We start from the raw sequence: 19,355 nt of genomic DNA, 5'->3' as shown, positions 1-19,355 counted from the left end.
AAAAGATGTGGCGGCGATAGCAGGCTTAAATTTGTATCTTCGCTTCATAAGACGCACTTACATTTTCACCCCCTTTTTGAGGGTGGAAAAAGTGCATCTTATGGAGCGAAAAATACGGTAATCAGATTTGTCTGACAAGACCTACCTCTAGTGAATCCATGTTGCCTCCAGTCCTGTAATCCACAGGATTCCAGAAACTTGACCATTCTCTGTTTTAAAAGTGTTTCCATTAATTTGTTTACCACTTTCCTTCCCCTTCTACAACCACTGCTTTTCTTATGACTTTTAGCTACTGAGGGGAGGGAAAATTTCAGCTCCACGAGTGTACCTAGGTGACTATTATTTTTATTTAAAACACTTCAAACCTGCCCATTCACAGGCCTAGGCAAGGTACAATATTCTATTGAGGACAGCTCTCTAAAAGATAAAAATTCAAATAGTCACAGCAAGCAATTGTTGTGTGTTATAAAAGCAGTATAATTAGGTGTCAGGTAGGAGTACAGTCATGTGAAAAAATTAGGAGATCCCATGAAATAGTCAATTCTTTATTAAGAAATGTTCACATATCGATGCCAATCTTTATTATTTATCTCTGGAAAAGAAAGTGATGTAATTGCAGGTAAACAACAAAATTTTTCCTTGATTTACTCATGAAACAAAAGATATCCACAACAATGTGTATTCTAACTGAGGAATAAATTAGGACACCTTACACCCAATAGCTAGTGTTACCCCCTTTGGTTGAAATAACTGCAGTGAGACGCTTCTTGTAGCCATCTACCAGTCTCCGATATCGGTCTGAGGAAAGTTTGGCCCACTCCTCAATGCAAAATTCTTTCAGCTGTGAGATGTTTGAAGGGGTTTTTTTTGCATGTATAGCCCATTTCAAATCACCCCACAGCATCTCAATGGGATTAAGATCAGGGCTTTGACTTGGCCACTCCAGGACTCTCTATTTCTTAGTTTTCAGCCAGTCCTTGGTGGATTTACTGGTATGTTTTGGGTCATTGTTGTGTCCAGTTCCGCTTCCGCTTTAATTTTCTTACAGTTGGTCTCACATATTCCTCAAGCACCCTCTGATACATGGTAGAATTCATGGTGGATTCTATGATGGTGAGCTGGTCAGATCCTGCTGCAGCAAAGCATCCCCAAACCATGACACTTCCACCTCCAAGCTTCACAGTTGGTACGAGGTTCTTTTCCTGGAATGCTGTATTTGGTGTACGCTGAGTAGTGGCTCGTGGCCAGCAGGGGGTGCTGGTTATGGGACGGAAATGGGAATGGATGTTAGGACATGATAAGTGCAGTATTTTTTGTGGAGTTTTTTTCTACAAAAGGCCAGTTTTTCATATGGTTCTGGGTAATTCTAGTTAGAGACAATTCTGTGTCAGTTAAGGACCACGCCCAAATAGAAGCGTACGAAAAACAGGTGAATAAAACATTTAAATATAATGTAGCTAAGGCCAGAAGAAAGAAAAACACACTAAAGATTAATATAAGGAAAAGAATGGTGTTTTTTGTGTACTTTGCTGTTGAAGCTAAATCATAGTGGAAATCATGACTACATGAGACATGGAGTCCAGTTTAGATTCTTTGTATGTACTATGACTGTCCTGTCTTAGGCCAGCATCTTGTGCCAGTGAATAGTTTCTGTTCTTTGTTCAGCTTCCCGCCTTTAGCCTCGTGGTTCTAATTGAAAACAGATGTGCTCAGGCTAGTTAGGAAAACTCCATATTCCAAACTGAGATATAAAATGTATGAAGTATGAATGGCCAAGATATGAATGAAATTATGAATGTTTGGGGCCCATGGATGTGATATGATTGTGGAAATATAAATGGTTTATGTTTATAAGCAGAAACATTAAGAAAAAATCTTGAACACAACATCTGGAAATGATTAGAGTCAGTCCCAAGAATAGGGAAAAGGGGGGCATTGAAAGCCCACGCTTCAGGAAGAGGAGAGGGGGATTTAACCCCCCCTTTTTTCTCCTGAGTAAGATTTCTGTGTAAGGCTGTGCAATTTGAATCTGTCAGCTTAGGAGTTTTTTTTTTCCTTTAAGGCTCAGAACTTGTCAGCATGGAAGGACTGAGAATTTACCATGTTAATAATTGTGAATTCTTTTGAATGTTAATGTTAATTCAGAAATCATCTGAAACTTTGACTAACTTTTAAACATGGAGGAATGTTTCTTTGTCTAAACTTTAAGACCACCCATAGAAATGTTATTGGTCGTCAAACTTGATGATGTCATTAAACCAAAAGTTATATAATAGACTGTAATGAGATAGAAAGACGAGACCATTGTGAGAAGGCCAGTCTTTGGCCACGATGATGATCTCCCATGAGCGCAACGTAAGCAATTATGCTATTCTTTTGATCTAATAATGGGAAAATAGAACAAATAATTCAATAAATCCTGGTTATAATTTTAAAACCTTGCGCTGGTGTCATTTTGCATGTAGAATTATTTTCAAACCTGAAGCTTTCACAAATGGCGTCAATGCCCCATGCTCAATTGGTGCCGAAACCCGGGAACTAACTAATTTGACGTCTTGAAAAAGCTTATAGGTTATTCATGGAAACTCTAGGAGCTCTGGAGATTTCGCATGGTTGTGTAACAAAAGGTAGTCACAGGTTGACTGGCTGCGCAGGAATATGGCGGAAATTAGAGATAAAACGGGACCGGAAAACTGGAAAATTGTGAGTATTACGCCTGTTTAAAGAAAAAAATTAAAAATAATAAAAAAAAAAAATTAAAATTATTAAAAATAATAAAAAAAAATTTTAAAAATAATAATAAAAAAAAACTTATTTAACAGTAAGGAGCATGCATGCTTGTATATATCTGTACATAAATTTGTGGGTAGAGGGATATGAAGTTAGTGGAAATTAAATATTAATGGAAAAAGAAAAAGAAAAAATTAGAAATAAAAGTAACACAGAAAGAATGTTGTGAAAAGAAAGAAAAAACCTTGCAGTGCTGGCATTTTTCCATCTGGCTTTTAAACTGAGCAGTGCCCGTCTGAAAGAAGAAAAAAAAGTGCCCAGTAGAGAGCAGGTCTCCTCTGTGAACGTAAGTTTTTGCTTGTTTGAAAATGCGTTATTAAGTTTGAAGAAAAAAACAAATTTGTTCTTTCCTGCTGTGTGTCTAAGCTTTGTCTCTGAACTAACTCTTTCTCTCTGTGAAAGTGAAAACTGTCTGTTTTAATCTGACTTTGAAAAGTTTCCCTCTGTCCCGTCTTTTTGTTTGAAAAAACGGGCTGAGGGCACCCCCCCCCTTTTCTTTGTCTCCCTCTGTGAATTTTCAGTGCCTATCTGAAGTAACTACTTTGAAAAGAAAAAAGAAATTGTGTTTCTCAGCTTTGTCTTTCTAAACTCCAGTTCTGTCTCTCTCTGTCTTTTTTGCTCTGCCCTAACTTTTCTCTTGTCTCTGGAAAAAAGAAAAATAAAGTTAATGGCTTCCCGTTCCCTTCAGTTTCCTTTGTTTGAAAGAGCGGGCTGCAAATGGGGGATTTTCACCCCCACCTTTTTCCTCCCTCGCCTTCCACAGAGCTATCACGTGAGGAAAGAGGGGGAGGGAATAGCAGCAATGGAGTCCTTTGTCTCAGGGCTACAGATTTCCAACAGGTATTTGCTTTTCTCAGAGCAAGTCTGTTTTGCATATTAAAAGGGTTTATTGAGAACTGGTAGTTTAGCAAGACATGAGAATCCTATGTATCCGTGGCTTAAATTTGTTTCCGATGTAGTAGAGAAAAAAAGAAAAGTTTATGTAGTGTGCATGTCAGGATTCAATGTGGTCTCTCTCCGATAAAACTTTAACAGGGAAATGCATGCAGGTTGGAGTTCCGATCAGCCGGGTAATGGTTTAGTAAGGCACTTGCAGAGTTTACATAGCTAAGTGATCCCTGCGGTGTTAGGAACAATGGAGGTACTTTGGAAAGTTTCAGAAGCTGTTTGTAGCCTAAGGGCTCAGTACAAGATGCATTCTAGAAAAAAAAAAAAGACGTTATGTAGCTTGAATTTTTCCCTTGTTTCTTTATATTTTAAAAAAAGGTTATCAGAATATTGGAAGAACAGACCTGTAGGATCAGAAGGAATTGGAAAGTGATTTTTAAACAAGAAAGTGAAGTGAAAAGGAAAAGAAAGTTAAATGTCTGGTGATTTCAAAGCAGGGAGATAGTTTTGTAGAACGAATGTACAGGAATGTGGAAAGAAAGCTTGTGAAATGTATTAATTAGAAGTTCGATAGGGAAGATGGGAGAAGAGAAAAGAATTCTGCTGGACTTGGGAATGAAAGGATAATTTTGTGGAAAAGAAAAAGATTTATTCCAAAAAACAGATACCATGCTTAAAAGCAGGCAAGTGTGCATAAGGGAAAAATAAAATCCCTGCCTTTGTGTTTTATCTCAGTGTTTCAAATTAGTTTTGGGATGAATTTTTGTGCCCCTGCATGGTTTATAAAGTATTTTTAAACTTGTGCATTGCCTGGAATGTATGATTAGGGAGTAATTAAATTTAAATACATTTTAAAATTAAATTGGGAAGTTTAAAATAAAAAGATTAAGAAAAGTAGAGGTTAAGTACCTATATATTTTTTTGAAAATCGAAATAAATGTGAAACAAAGGGCTTGCTAACTTGGTTAACAGAAAAGAACAATTATAATAAACTTTTATGTAAGTGGATGAATTCGGAATTGAAATTTTGCTTACTTTTTACAAGTAAGCTCTTCAGGATAGGAACCTAATAAAGAATATGGAATTGAGAATAATTCCCTGATGTTAGAAAAAAAGAAAGTCTAATTTTACCATGTAGAGAATGTGTCTGCATGTTTAAATTTTCCTGTGGCCAATTTTGGTACTACAGGACCCTGAAAAAAGTCTATTTAATCTGTATGTTTTGTGTTTCAGTTAAGAACCTTCTTTGAATCCTTTCAACAATTCAACACAGAAACTGTAACTCTGCAATACAAGAATTGGTACAGTTTGCAGAGGGGATAAAGTGCTATGTGTTTTTTCTTTGTTCTTTTGTTAATGAACATGTGCTTTCCTTCCAGGATTTACACTGACCAGCAGTACCACATTCCACCACTAGAGCTGTGGAGAACACAGAGAAAAAATTCCGATGCTGAATTTTCGGCGGGAATTTCAGTGTTCCTTTGTCTTCAACTAATGAGCTGTGCTTACCTTTCAGTTGTACAGAAAAGCCAAGCTTTCAGTTACAGAAAAGCCAAGCTTGAATTATGAAAACGTTGCAGCATGAACTTTTTAAAGCCATGATTTAAATTTCACTGAAATTAATTTAGAGACTCCGACCTTACAAGTTGCTAAAACTATTTGCAAAAGACATTTCTGGACTCATATAAAAATTTTGAACGAAAAAACAGACTTTATCTTAAACCACGTTACTTTAAATCATTTCATTTGAATTAGGCTTCTGAACTTTAATTATGCTTTTGCATAATTTCATAGACTTATTCTGATATTGTATTAATAACTGTATTTTCTTTATCATTGTCTTCATGCATTGTTCTCAGAAAATATTTTGTGTATCCTGTATTTTAAATTTTATTTCATATGACTGTATTTCTATACACAGTGGCAGCTTCTAAGCTGTAACACAGTGCCACAATATTGTTTAATTGGGTTTAACAGCTGATATCATCAGTCCTTTTAATGATTTTAATTTAAATTTGAGAAATGAGTTCCTGCAACACACACAGAAAAAGAAAACTTATATCTGATGTGCATGCATTATCTGCACATGAGTACATTTCCATATTAAGCATATATTTGGGTTTTCTTAACACTGTGCATTATTTTACACTTTATTGATATAATTCCAAGATGTTATAACACTTTTGAGCATAGGGACTAATTAAATTAGGTAATACTGAGGTTCTCTTTATCTTAGGGAAATCTAGGGTTCTATTTTTCTTTAACTATACTTTCTCTAAATTTCTGACTTTTTAACTTTAAAAGTACTGGAGTTTCATGAATACCTCTATGAATAAAACAACAGACGTCTCTGCTCTAGGACTGTACTTGCACCTAGAACAGACACTGTCTAACTATCATTGGAATGGTAAGTTTCCTATATGATATGGTTTAGACAGCAACTTACATAAATGTACACTTAGATGGTTTTATCTAGAATAGTGGATGGAATTTGCTTGCATTCTCACTAGAGAATTCAAGTAAGCTTTGGGTAAGATCTTCTAGGCACCTGCCGTTGCAGGCCTAGGTAGTACATTTTTCTGGCTTTTGCTATCTAATTGGCATTTAAAAGAATATACTTGCACAGACACACTGATCCATAAGAAGAACCGTACCCTGAGTGAACCCCAGCGCCACAGATAAGACCACGAGCTCAATTATGAATATTACTTCATAAATTCAGTAATATCCAAGAGGGGATTGAGTAGTGGCTCGTGGCCAGCAGGGGGTGCTGGTTATGGGACGGAAATGGGAATGGATGTTAGGACATGATAAGTGCAGTATTTTTTGTGGAGTTTTTTTCTACAAAAGGCCAGTTTTTCATATGGTTCTGGGTAATTCTAGTTAGAGACAATTCTGTGTCAGTTAAGGACCACGCCCAAATAGAAGCGTACGAAAAACAGGTGAATAAAACATTTAAATATAATGTAGCTAAGGCCAGAAGAAAGAAAAACACACTAAAGATTAATATAAGGAAAAGAATGGTGTTTTTTGTGTACTTTGCTGTTGAAGCTAAATCATAGTGGAAATCATGACTACATGAGACATGGAGTCCAGTTTAGATTCTTTGTATGTACTATGACTGTCCTGTCTTAGGCCAGCATCTTGTGCCAGTGAATAGTTTCTGTTCTTTGTTCAGCTTCCCGCCTTTAGCCTCGTGGTTCTAATTGAAAACAGATGTGCTCAGGCTAGTTAGGAAAACTCCATATTCCAAACTGAGATATAAAATGTATGAAGTATGAATGGCCAAGATATGAATGAAATTATGAATGTTTGGGGCCCATGGATGTGATATGATTGTGGAAATATAAATGGTTTATGTTTATAAGCAGAAACATTAAGAAAAAATCTTGAACACAACATCTGGAAATGATTAGAGTCAGTCCCAAGAATAGGGAAAAGGGGGGCATTGAAAGCCCACGCTTCAGGAAGAGGAGAGGGGGATTTAACCCCCCCTTTTTTCTCCTGAGTAAGATTTCTGTGTAAGGCTGTGCAATTTGAATCTGTCAGCTTAGGAGTTTTTTTTTTCCTTTAAGGCTCAGAACTTGTCAGCATGGAAGGACTGAGAATTTACCATGTTAATAATTGTGAATTCTTTTGAATGTTAATGTTAATTCAGAAATCATCTGAAACTTTGACTAACTTTTAAACATGGAGGAATGTTTCTTTGTCTAAACTTTAAGACCACCCATAGAAATGTTATTGGTCGTCAAACTTGATGATGTCATTAAACCAAAAGTTATATAATAGACTGTAATGAGATAGAAAGACGAGACCATTGTGAGAAGGCCAGTCTTTGGCCACGATGATGATCTCCCATGAGCGCAACGTAAGCAATTATGCTATTCTTTTGATCTAATAATGGGAAAATAGAACCAATAATTCAATAAATCCTGGTTATAATTTTAAAACCTTGCGCTGGTGTCATTTTGCATGTAGAATTATTTTCAAACCTGAAGCTTTCACAAATGGCGTCAATGCCCCATGCTCAACGCCAAACATGTCCTCTTTTCTGGCGTCCAAATAATTTAATTTTAGACTTATCTGTCCATAGAACACTATTCCAGAATTCCTGGCGTTTGTCTATGTTCACTCTATCAGTCTGGCCTTGATGTTTCTCTTAGAGAGCAAAGGTTTCCTCCTTGCACACCTCCCATGCAAGTTTAATTTGTGCAGTCTCTTTCTGATTGTAGAGGCGTGCACTTTCACATCAACAGTAGTAAGAGTCTGCTGTAGGTCCCGTGATGACATTTTAGGGTTTTTGGAGACTTCTTTTAGCATCGTGCGGTCTGCTCTGGGGGGTCAACTTGCTTGGACAGCCAGACCTGGGCATGCTGGCAGTTGTTTGGAAAGTCCTCCACTTGTACATTATTTTCTGGACCCTGGAATGGTTAATGTCAAATGCTTTTGAGATCCTTTTAAATCCCTTACCAGACTTATAAGCTGCTACAATCTTCTTTTTGAAGGCCTCAGACACCTATTTTGATCTCACCATGGTGTTCACTCTCACCGCAGCAGTCATGAGCACACCAAACTAACCCCCTCTTTTACTAACGCAGTGTGCAGGTTTTAGCGCCTGCAGCGGTGGTAACTGCTCCGACGCTCATAGGAATTCTATGAGTGTCGGAGCAGTTACCGCCGCTGCTGGCGCTAAAATCCATGTTACGCATTAGTAAAGGAGGGGGGTAAATGTCTGAGGTTTAAGTAGGGCAAACCTCCTTCAAAATGCTGAGTAACGATGAGCATCTGATGTGATACACCTGTGTGTAATTTGAGCCTCTTTAAGTAGGAGGATATGTGGGGGTGTTCTAATTTATTCTTCAGTTAGAATACACATTTTTGTGAATATCTTTTGCTTCATGAGAAAATCAAGGAAAATTTTGTTGTTTACCTGCAATTATATCACTTTCTTTTCCAGAGATAAATAAAAAAAAAGATTTGACATCGATATGTGAACATTTCTTAAGAAATAACTGAATATTTCATGTGGGTGTCCTAATTTTTTTCACATGTCTGTATTTGATATACAAAAACAGCAGATACACTTTATGTGCATTCATAAAATGTAATATGCAATCTTTTAGTTATCATTTGACATTTATATAAACCATTTATAAGTGGGAATATAATTAATCTTCTAAATGTCCTTCAATTAGAATTATCATCTATTCAGCAAATGGGGACAGAAATCTGCTGATGCACATTGCTCATAGGGCTCTGAGCAACAACCTTTCTTTAAAAAAATTGATGATCACACAGTATAAATGGCTTTTTTCAGATAGCATTTTAGAATTGTATATGCTAGCATTTACAACTGCAACATAATCTTTTTTCCCTTCCTACCCTCAGGAGATTTGCTACATGTGATAGGCTTCCTTCAGACTGCTGCGCTCTCTGCACGTTACTTGAACAAAATGCTTTTTACAAAAAAAAAACACCAAAAAACAACAAAATACAAGAATGCTCATTGTTTTATAATTGCAGAATTTTTGATCTTTATCCAAAGTTTTATTCTGAAGCTTAAAATAAGAGACATTTGAAGTCAGATAATTTATGTGTACACAGTTGAAAATGGAATTTTAAAGTGCAAGTCTCTGTCAATAGCAAAAAAATGTAAAATTAAGCATTTTACAGTGAAATATTTTTTGGCCCAGCGGTTTCCATTAGCTTCTTTGTGCTTCCAGCTCAAGTCACATCAGCCTCTAATTCAGTGTTTCCCAACATTTTCAAACCGAAGGCACATTTAAGTTAAAAACAATGGTGGTTGACACACCAGCATCTGGACAGCAGGCAGTATGAACATGGAGAAGAATCATATGGCCAAAAGAACAATTAAGGTGCACCAAAAGATCAGAGACCAGAAAAAGTCAAAAGGAGATAGGTGAAGAAGGGAACAGGATGAAATGCTGCCTGGATGCAACACAAAGTAAGGTTTGACTATTTAAGAGCCACGGCACATATTCTTTGTTGCTTCAAGATGCTAGCAGCACAGCCCAAGTACTGGTCTGGATCTGATCATCGGGTTGTATTGACTTTTCTGTGGTATATCTTAAAGAATACTGGTTGAGAAACACAGCTTCACTAACCTTCATTTCACAACTGACCAAGGGTTTCTTCCCCCAATATATTTCTGAAAAGTATCCTGTGGCTTTCTCAGGAACATTTGTGTCTTGAATTTGGTAATAGACAGATTATCGAATGTGACCTACAGAATACCCAAAGCCAGGTCTACTCTTGAGAATATTATGTCACACCTTGATCTAAAAGATATGATATTCTCTCCATCCACTGGATAAAGAATTCTCTTTTCACTCACTACCACACTGTTCATATTCACGTATTGCAGCACAACAAAGAAAATGGGGAAACCCAATGATCCACAGTGAAAATGCTCCTTTTGGCTATCTGGTGTGTCTTACTTCTGTTTCAGTTTTGAATCAATAGAAGTATATTTTTTAACTTAAATTTCCATCAAACTGTAATTATACTAGAGGATATACACCCCCGACGGTTTTAGCTTTAGGCCTTATTTATATCCCAAAGCCACATGGAGTTTTTTATCTTTTGCCTTAACCTTCAATACAATTCTATAAAGCTGTTTTTTTCCCCACTTCCATTGTTTTGCTTTTTACTTCAGCACAGCTTCCCTTTTGATGTGCGTTCTCATTTCCCAATCTTTGCTGTTCACCTAACTATGGACATCAGCCATTTTTGCCTTCTATATACCATTAGTCCTTATGTATCATGCCATTAGTCCTTATGTATCATTAGTCCTTATGCCATTAGTCCCTGTGTATCATGCCTTTACTCCTTATGTATCACGCCATTAGTCCTTATTTATCAAGCCATATTTGTACCATTAGTCCTTATGTATCATGCCATATTCGTACCTGTCATTATTATTATTTTTACCTCACATGGTTGTTAATGCACTGTTATATATGGATTTCAATTTATCATGTCTTACTTTCATTGCCTTTAGTGGCTCGTATATATAATCCATTCACATCTTTGTTTCATTCATTTTATGGGTGCATTATATTTCATCATGACCATGCTTTACATATCATTTAACTTTAAAATTACAATATGAAATGATTTGTCTAGTAATTTGATAGCTATGATTGTCCTGCTGTCTTAGAACTTAGAAATTTTATTCTGTTATTTTAACTGCATTATTCTATGTGTTCATGTCCTATCATTTTTGAATACGATGTCTTTTTTATATAGTTTAAAGACAATAGATTGTTTTCAGTCCAATTCTTTATGTGTGAGTTTGCAAACCATTGGTATGTATAATGTCTGCTCGTCATTACATTGTGTCACATATCTCTTCATGTTTTCAAAATCAGACACGCACTACGGTTTCTTTATTCTATTATTTTTTCATTCTTATGGCTTCTCTTAGGCACTTTATAGATTTCTGTGCTTAATCTTATACTCTAATACACACTATGGCACTTTTTTTTCTTAGCCTTTTTTGCAGTTTTCTTCTCATGTCTCTTGTCGATGTTTCAAGCCTCTGTATATAGCATGATCACACTTGACTCACTTATTTTATCTTGTAGTCGAGTATAGACACTAATATGCATGCTCCAGATTGGCATCACAGTCACTTCTTATCTTTCTATCTTATCTTTCTCTTTATCATTATTCATCATTACCTCTTCCTTTTAGGACCCCTGAGGAAGGCGTGTTTGCCGAAACACGGACCGTGTAGGGTCCGGTTGGATTTTTATCACTGTATTTTTTATCATCAGTGTTTAATAAATTATCTCCAGAACATCTGTATCCACAGTTTTTGATTTCATATTCACGTATTGACATGTTTTTTTACCAGCCAATCTCTTTTCCAATTTATAAAAGATGCTTCCATTGAGGAAATCTCAATATCAGACCTTGCTGCCATTACCCTAACCTTGGACAATATGACATGAGTACCCATTTCAAAGCAATGGGGATTTAATTCTAACCTTCTTCAGGAAATTGACTTCAAAGAACATATCTCCAATGCTATCACAAAATTTTTTCAATAAAGAAACTAATATCCGTGGTGTTATCATCTCACTTAATTCCAAAATCAAGAAAACTAAGGAAGCAGAAATAAAAGCGTTGGAATGCGATATTAAATCCAAGGAGCTTGAACACCAAGTAGACACTAGGAATGTTAATATTCTTTTGGAACTTCAAAAACTTCACTTTAATTATAACTCTATCCTACGGAAAAACGCAGAGCAATCAGTCTTCATTGCAGAAGCTAATTACTACGCTGAGAATAACAAATCAGATTATCTTCTTACAACTTACCTGCAAAAGAAAAGCGAAAAAAAATCAATTGATAAACTTATTACTTCCTCTGGGGATACCATTACTACAACCACTGAGATTTTAAATGAAATTAAAAAATATTATGAAAATTTATACTCCTCAGAGTTGGATGACAATACAATTTCACATACCTTTCTAGATGAAATTGACCTTCCATTATTATCTATTGAGGATCAAGACCAACTTTCCCTATCTATTGCACAAGACGAGATCTTAGATTCAATCTCTGAAATGGCAAAAAACAAATCACCTGGCCCAGATGGATTCACAGTTGAGTTTTATCAAGCTTTTCAAAGTACATTAGTACCATACATGCAGCAGTTTTTTGCTCAGTTGATAATGCAAGGATCCACTTCCGGAACATTCACAGAAGCAACCATCATTGTAGTCCCTAAACCAGGGAAGGATCTTTTGCATGTTAGTAACTACAGGCTGCTATCTATGATTAACATAGATGCCAAAGTTTTTGCCAAGATACTTGCAACCAGACTGCAATGAGTCATTTCACACCTGATCACTATAGATCAAACTGGATTCATTAATGGAAGGCACTACTTCAACAATTTCCGTACACTACTGAACATAGTTGCGGCATGCCAATCCTCTGGCCGTAGACTTGCACTTGTGGGTTTAGATGTTGTAAAAGCTTTTGATAGGGTAGAATGGCCTTTTATCTTTGCTACTCTACGTAAGTTTAATATTTCTACTCAATTTATTAATATGATTGCTGTATTATATTCTGACCCAAATACATAAGAACATAAGAATTGCCGCTGCTGGGTCAGACTAGTGGTCCATCATACCCAGCAGTCCGCTCACACGCCGGCCCTTAGGTCAAAGACCAGTGCCCTGAGACTAGCCTTACCTGCATACATTCTGGTTCAGCAGGAACTTGTCTAACTTTGTCTTGAATCTCTATTAATGGCCTCCTTTCTGACATCTTTAAACCTACAAGAGGCCCACGTCAAGGATGTCCTCTGTCTCCAATACTTTTTAATTTAACACTGGAATCGTTACTTGTGGCCATCAGGACTCAATCAGACATTATTGGTTTCAGATACAATGGTGGTGAAATTAAGCTTTCTGCTTATGCAGATGACATTATGCTTTATATAACACCTGAATCTATTCCCCAAGTCATCAAAATAATTGAGCAATATGCCAAGTGTCTGGATACAAATTGAAAGCAAAACAAATGCCTCAGATGTATCTATGAAGTCCTCAAACAGGATATGATTGTCTCGATTGTTTAGGCTCAGATAGTACTAATAAGTAAATCCAAGTTGCATGAAAATATTATGGTGCAACTTATACACTCTTGTATGGACCTTCAGAATACCTATAGGGTACATACCCCAGGCAATTATGCCCTTCATCAGTCCAACTTTATTCATTCACAATTTATTTAATTTTAATTTTTATATTTAAGGACATTTTAAAACCAACAAAACATCACTTAGCTGTAGCTTATAGTGATGCTCTTCAATCTTCACCCCTCCCGACATGCATGTTTCACACAGAGAAACTTTCTTCAGGGTCGAGGGATACGAACAACAGGAGCTACTTCACGACGTGACACGTCCTGGTGGGGTCGACTTGATACCATTAAAATGATGATCCAACCAAAGATTAATTATGTGCTAAGCATGCTGCCCTATCTTTTAAACCAAAGAATATATAATAATATAGAACAAATCTTGAATAAATTTCTATGGAACAACAAGCAACCACGAATCACTTTACATAAACTTAAAAATGTAAAGTCAAACGGATGCGTCAACTTCCCAGATTTTTAAAAATACCATCAGGCTTTTATCATGCACCAGGGTGCCTTATGGATTCTCAATAAAACCATTCTTAATCCCCCATCATGGCTCCTTTTGGAGAAAAGGTTACTTGGCGCTAACATGCTCGCACTTACTCCATCAATATCCTTTCCACTAAACCAACAAAAACAGTTAAATTGCATCACTTGATCATTAAAAAGAGTACAACATTTTGACAGTGTGACGGAAACTAAATGGATGGATACCTCATTGATCTCATTATGGGATAATGACATTTTTAAAATTCAAAATACCACCTTGAATTGGTCTGTATGGCAGAAGCATGAGATTTGCAATCTACAAGATCTTACCCTTAATAACTGGATGTCTTTTGAGGAAATATGTAATAAATATAGTCTGCCACTTAATCAGTATAATAAATGGATACAACTAAAGCAATGTGCTAGTGCAGCATTTCCGGATTTGAATAAATTAAAGCCTACACCTGACCTTCTACTTAAAAGTATTACTATTTCTCCCGACCCCGCAAAAGATTGCTAAATTCTCACATAAAGTCTCTAATTCATGCTGGTCATGTGAGAGTTCTGTGCATATGATATTCTAATGTCCTCAGCTCAAAATCTATTGGGAAAGAGTTTGGAATACCATCTCCTCCATTTTAATGATCCAAGAGCTGCTAAATCTCAAAATTATTGTTTTAGGTCAACAAGACCTCATACAACCACTCTCAGAGCCCAATGCTTGCCTTTTAACATATTATTGTTCTTGACCATCAAAAATATCTTGCACTGTTGGAAGAGTTTATCTAAGGTAGAATTCACGGTATGGTGGAACACTGTATGTATCACTAACAAATATGAAAGTGTAATCGCAGGGTAACATCATTCCACTAGCACATTTCTCAAAATATGGAGCCCTGTTCAAACCTATTGTGCTTTTAGACCATTGACAAACAGAGTTTCTGAATAGCACATAACAGTTGTTATCCAGGGACAGCAGGCAGATATTCCCACACATGGGTGACGTCACCGACGGAGCCCCGCAGCGGACAGCCTCGAAAGCAAACTTGCTTGAAGATCTTGATCTTTCGAGCACTGTACCGCGCATGCGCACGTGTCTTCCCGCCCGAACTAGGGGGCGCATCTCCTGAGAGGATCCTCAGTTCAGATACCTAGCCAAGAAGCCAACCAGGGGAGGTGGGAGGGTTGTGGGAATATCTGCCTGCTGTCCCTGGATAACAACTGTTACGGTAAGTAACTGTGCTTTATCCCAGGACAAGCAGGCAGCATATTCCCACACATGGGTGACCTCCAAGCTAAGTAAAAAGGGATGGAGGGGAGTTGGCAATTTACGAAAAAAGATTTTGCAAAACAGATTGGCCAAAGTGGCCATCCCTCCTGGATAAGGAATCCAGACAATAATGAGAGGTGAAAGTATGAACTGAGGACGAAGTGGCAGCTTTGCAGATTTCCTCAATAGGAGTTGATCGAAGGAAAGCTACAGATGCCGCCATAGCTCTAACTTTGTGGCCCATCACTCGACCTTGCAGAGGAAGACCAGCCTGAGTGTAGCAGAAAGAAATACAAGCAGCCATCCAGTTGGAGATTGTGCGTTTTGATATAGGACGTCCCAACTTGTTTGGATCAAATGAGATGAAAAGTTGAGGAGATGTTCTGTGAAGTTGAGTGCGTTGGAGGTAGAAAGCCAAAGCACGTTTACAGTCCAAGGTATGAAGAGCGGCTTCTCCAGGATGAGAATGAGGCTTTGGAAAAAACACAGGTAGAACAATAGACTGATTGATGTGAAATTCCGAAACAACTTTAGGTAAGAATTTAGGATGAGTACGGAGGACCACCTTGTCATGGTGAAAAACTGTGAAGGGTGGATCTGCAACCAAAGCTTGTAGCTCACTGACTCTTCGAGCAGAAGTGAGGGCAATCAAAAACACAGCTTTCCAAGTGAGATACTTAAGGTGGGCTTTGTCAAGCGGTTCAAAAGGAGGTTTCATAAGTTGAGCTAAAACAACATTGAGATCCCAAACCACTGGAGGTGGTTTAAGCGGTGGATGGAGATTGAGAAGTCCTTTCATAAAGCGAGAAACCATAGGATGTGCAGAAAGGGGTTTTCCATCCAGAGGCTGATGAAAAGCAGCTATAGCACTAAGATGGACTCGAATAGATGTAGTTTGAAGTCCAGATTGTGACAAATGAAGTAAGTAGTCCAGAACGGATGTCAAGGAGGAAGATCTGGGTGGCAAGTGACGTGTAGAACACCAAGCAGAGAATCTAGTCCACTTCTGGCCATAACATTGTCTAGTTGATGGTTTCCTGGAAGCAAGTAAGATATCTTGAACAGACGGAGAAAATTGAGAAAAGTCTGTTATGCAGAAAGGTACCAAGCTGTTAAATGTAGAGACTGCAGATTGGGATGAAGCAAGGATCCGTGACTCTGCGTGAGTAGAGAGGGAAATACTGGTAGAAGAAGAGGCTCCCTGGTGCTGAGTTGAAGTAGAAGGGAGAACCAAGGTTGTCTGGGCCACCGAGGAGCTATCAGAATCATGGTGGCATGTTCTGACTTCAGTTTGACTAGAGTCTTGAGAATCAGAGGAAACGGAGGAAAAGCATAAAGGAACTGATTCCTCCAGTCCAGTAGAAACGCATCCGCTTCGAGACGTTGAGGGGCATAGATGCAGGAGCAAAATTGAGGCAGTTTGAAGTTGAGAGGTGACGCAAACAGATCTATCTGCGGAGTTCCCCAACGGGCAAAGATTTGGCGAAGAGTAGGAGAATTGAGTGTCCATTCGTGAGGCTGTAGAAGACGACTCAATTTGTCCGCCAAATAATTGTGTTGACCCTGAATATAAACAGCTCTGAGGAAGATGTTGTGAAGAATTGCCCAACGCCACAATTTCAGAGCGTCTTGACAGAGGGAGGGAGATCCCGTCCCTCCCTGTTTGTTGACATAATACATGGCTACCTGGTTGTCGGTACGTACTGAAAGGTCACTTGGACACACAAAATCAGAGGCGTGAAGAAAGTACAAGTTTTATTCACAGCATGCATGCTGGACCCCTGAGCTCCAAGCTGGCTCAGAAGTGCCGAAACCAGGAAGTTACAGAGATATTTATTCATTTTTCTGGCTATACAACTGAATTCTAGAAAAAGCTTTTCACGTGTTACTTTTCTTAACACTCATTGGTTCTAAGCTCACACTAGCAGGTCACTAGCAGGACACTTATCTAACTCTTACAGTTAAGTTAACCATTTCATGACCCTACAGTACAAGAATCACCATGTCGTGAAGGAGATGTTGAAAAGCTTTGAGAGCATAGAATATTGCTCTGAGTTCCAACAGATTGATATGACACCAACGGTATGCTTGAGTCCAGAGACCCTGAGTGCGAAGACCGTCCACATGAGCTCCCCATGCGTACATTGATGAGTCGGTTGTGAGGACTTTCTGATGAGGAAGAGGGTGGAACAGCAAGCCTCTTGAAAGATTCAAAGAGAGCATCCACCAACGGAGAGACTTCCGCAATGAAGGAGTTATGGAAATCAGTCGAGTTGGTGGATCCACTGATTGCTGCCATTGGGATGCCAGTGTCCATTGAGGAATACGAAGGTGAAGTCTGGCAAAAGGGATCACATGAACTGTAGAAGCCATGTGACCGAGCAGAACCATCATCTTTCGTGCTGGAACAGTTGAAAGTTGGAAGAGTTGTTGAGAAATCTGAAGCAGGGCGACCTGACGTGGTTGTGGAAGGTATGCTCTCAGATTGATAGTGTCCAGAGTTGCTCCTATGAACTGGAGAGACTGAGAAGGAGTCAACTGAGATTTGGGAAAGTTGATGTGAAATCCCAAACTTTGTAGAAAAAGAATAGTCTGTTGAGTCGCTGCAATAACCCCTGAAAAAGAGGGAGCCTTGATGAGCCAGTCGTCTAGGTATGGAAATACTTGGAGACCCTGGTTGCGAAGAGCTGCAGCCACCACCACGAGACATTTTGTGAAAACCCTGGGAGAAGAAGCCAATCCGAAGGGGAGAACTCGGTACTGCAGATGAAGGCTTCCTACTTGGAATCTGAGGTACTTGTGAAATGCTGGATGAATAGGGATATGAGTATACGCTTCTTTGAGATCGAGGGAACACATCCAATCCCCTTGATCCATTAAAGAATATAAAGTTGGCAGAGTGAGCATTCGAAATTTCTCTTTGACTAGATATTTGTTGAGAGCTCTGAGATCCAGGATCGGTCGTAAATCCCCCGTCTTTTTGGGAACTAGAAAATAACGGGAGTAGAATCCCAAGTTCCTTTGGGAAAGAGGAACTTCCTCCACAGCTCGTAGGAGAAGCAGAGCTCGAGCTTCTTGAAGAAGAAGGGGAAGATGCGACTGATTGGAAGGACACTCTCTTTGATGGCGATCTGGAGGCACCTGAAGGAGCCGAAGAGAGTATCCCTCTCGTAGGATGGTAAGCACCCAGAGATCTGATGTAATGAGCTCCCACTGGTGATAAAATGTGGAAAGGCGACCCCCTATGGGGAGGGGAGAATTTGGAAACAGAGAAATTGGAATGCTCATGTTGAGATTGTCAAAAAGACTGAGCAGGCTTGGTGGCAGCAGGAGTCTGAGATTTTTGTTGTCGCTGTTGTTGAGGAGGATGACGAGGAGGAGGTCTAGAAAAAGCAGGAGTCGTTTTCTGAGGATAACGACGTGGAGTCTGTTTGAAACCTCTAGTTGGTGCAGGTTTAGGTTTTGGTCGAATGAGGGAAGCAAAAGAGCGTTCATGTTCTGAAAGACGCTTGGTAGCTGCCTCAATAGAGTCATCAAATAATTCATTTCCCTGACAAGGTAGATTTGCCAATCGATCTTGAAGGTTGGGATCCATGTCCACAATACGTAACCATGCTAAACGACGCATGGCTACAGCAAAGGCAGATACTCGAGACGAGAGTTCAAATGCATCATATGAGGCTTGTAACATGAAGAGTCGTAATTGAGAAAGAGTCTTAAGGATGAGTTTAAATTCTGAAAGACGAGTGGTAGAGATATCCGGGTAAAAAGATGGTAAAATCTTCAGAAAATGGTTGAAGTAGGATGTAAAAATGTAGCTGTAATTAAGAACTCTATTTGCCATCATAGAGTTCTGGTATAAACGGCGACCAAACTTATCCATGGTACGACCTTCTCTACCTGGAGGAACTGAAGCATAGATTTTAGAAGGATGTGCTTTCTTTAAAGAGGATTCTACTACCAGGGATTGATGAGATAGTTGAGACTTTTCATAACCTTTACATGGAACTGTTCGATAACGGGATTCCAATTTAGATGGAATGGCAGTGATGGAATAAGGAGTCTCCATATTACGAACAAAGGTTTGTTTCAGAACAGGAGTCATAGGTAATCTGAGGGACTCTTTCGGTGGATGAGGAAGCTCCATATCTGCTAAATATTCAGGAGTATACTTAGAATCTGAATGAAGATTCAGTTTGAGAGCTTGTCCCATATCAAAAATAAATTTGGCAA

This window comes from Geotrypetes seraphini, chromosome 1, assembly GCF_902459505.1.
Source record: "Geotrypetes seraphini chromosome 1, aGeoSer1.1, whole genome shotgun sequence".
Lineage (NCBI taxonomy): Eukaryota > Metazoa > Chordata > Amphibia > Gymnophiona > Dermophiidae > Geotrypetes > Geotrypetes seraphini.
The sequence above is the reverse complement of the archived record's forward strand: the minus strand, read 5'-3'. Positions refer to the sequence as shown.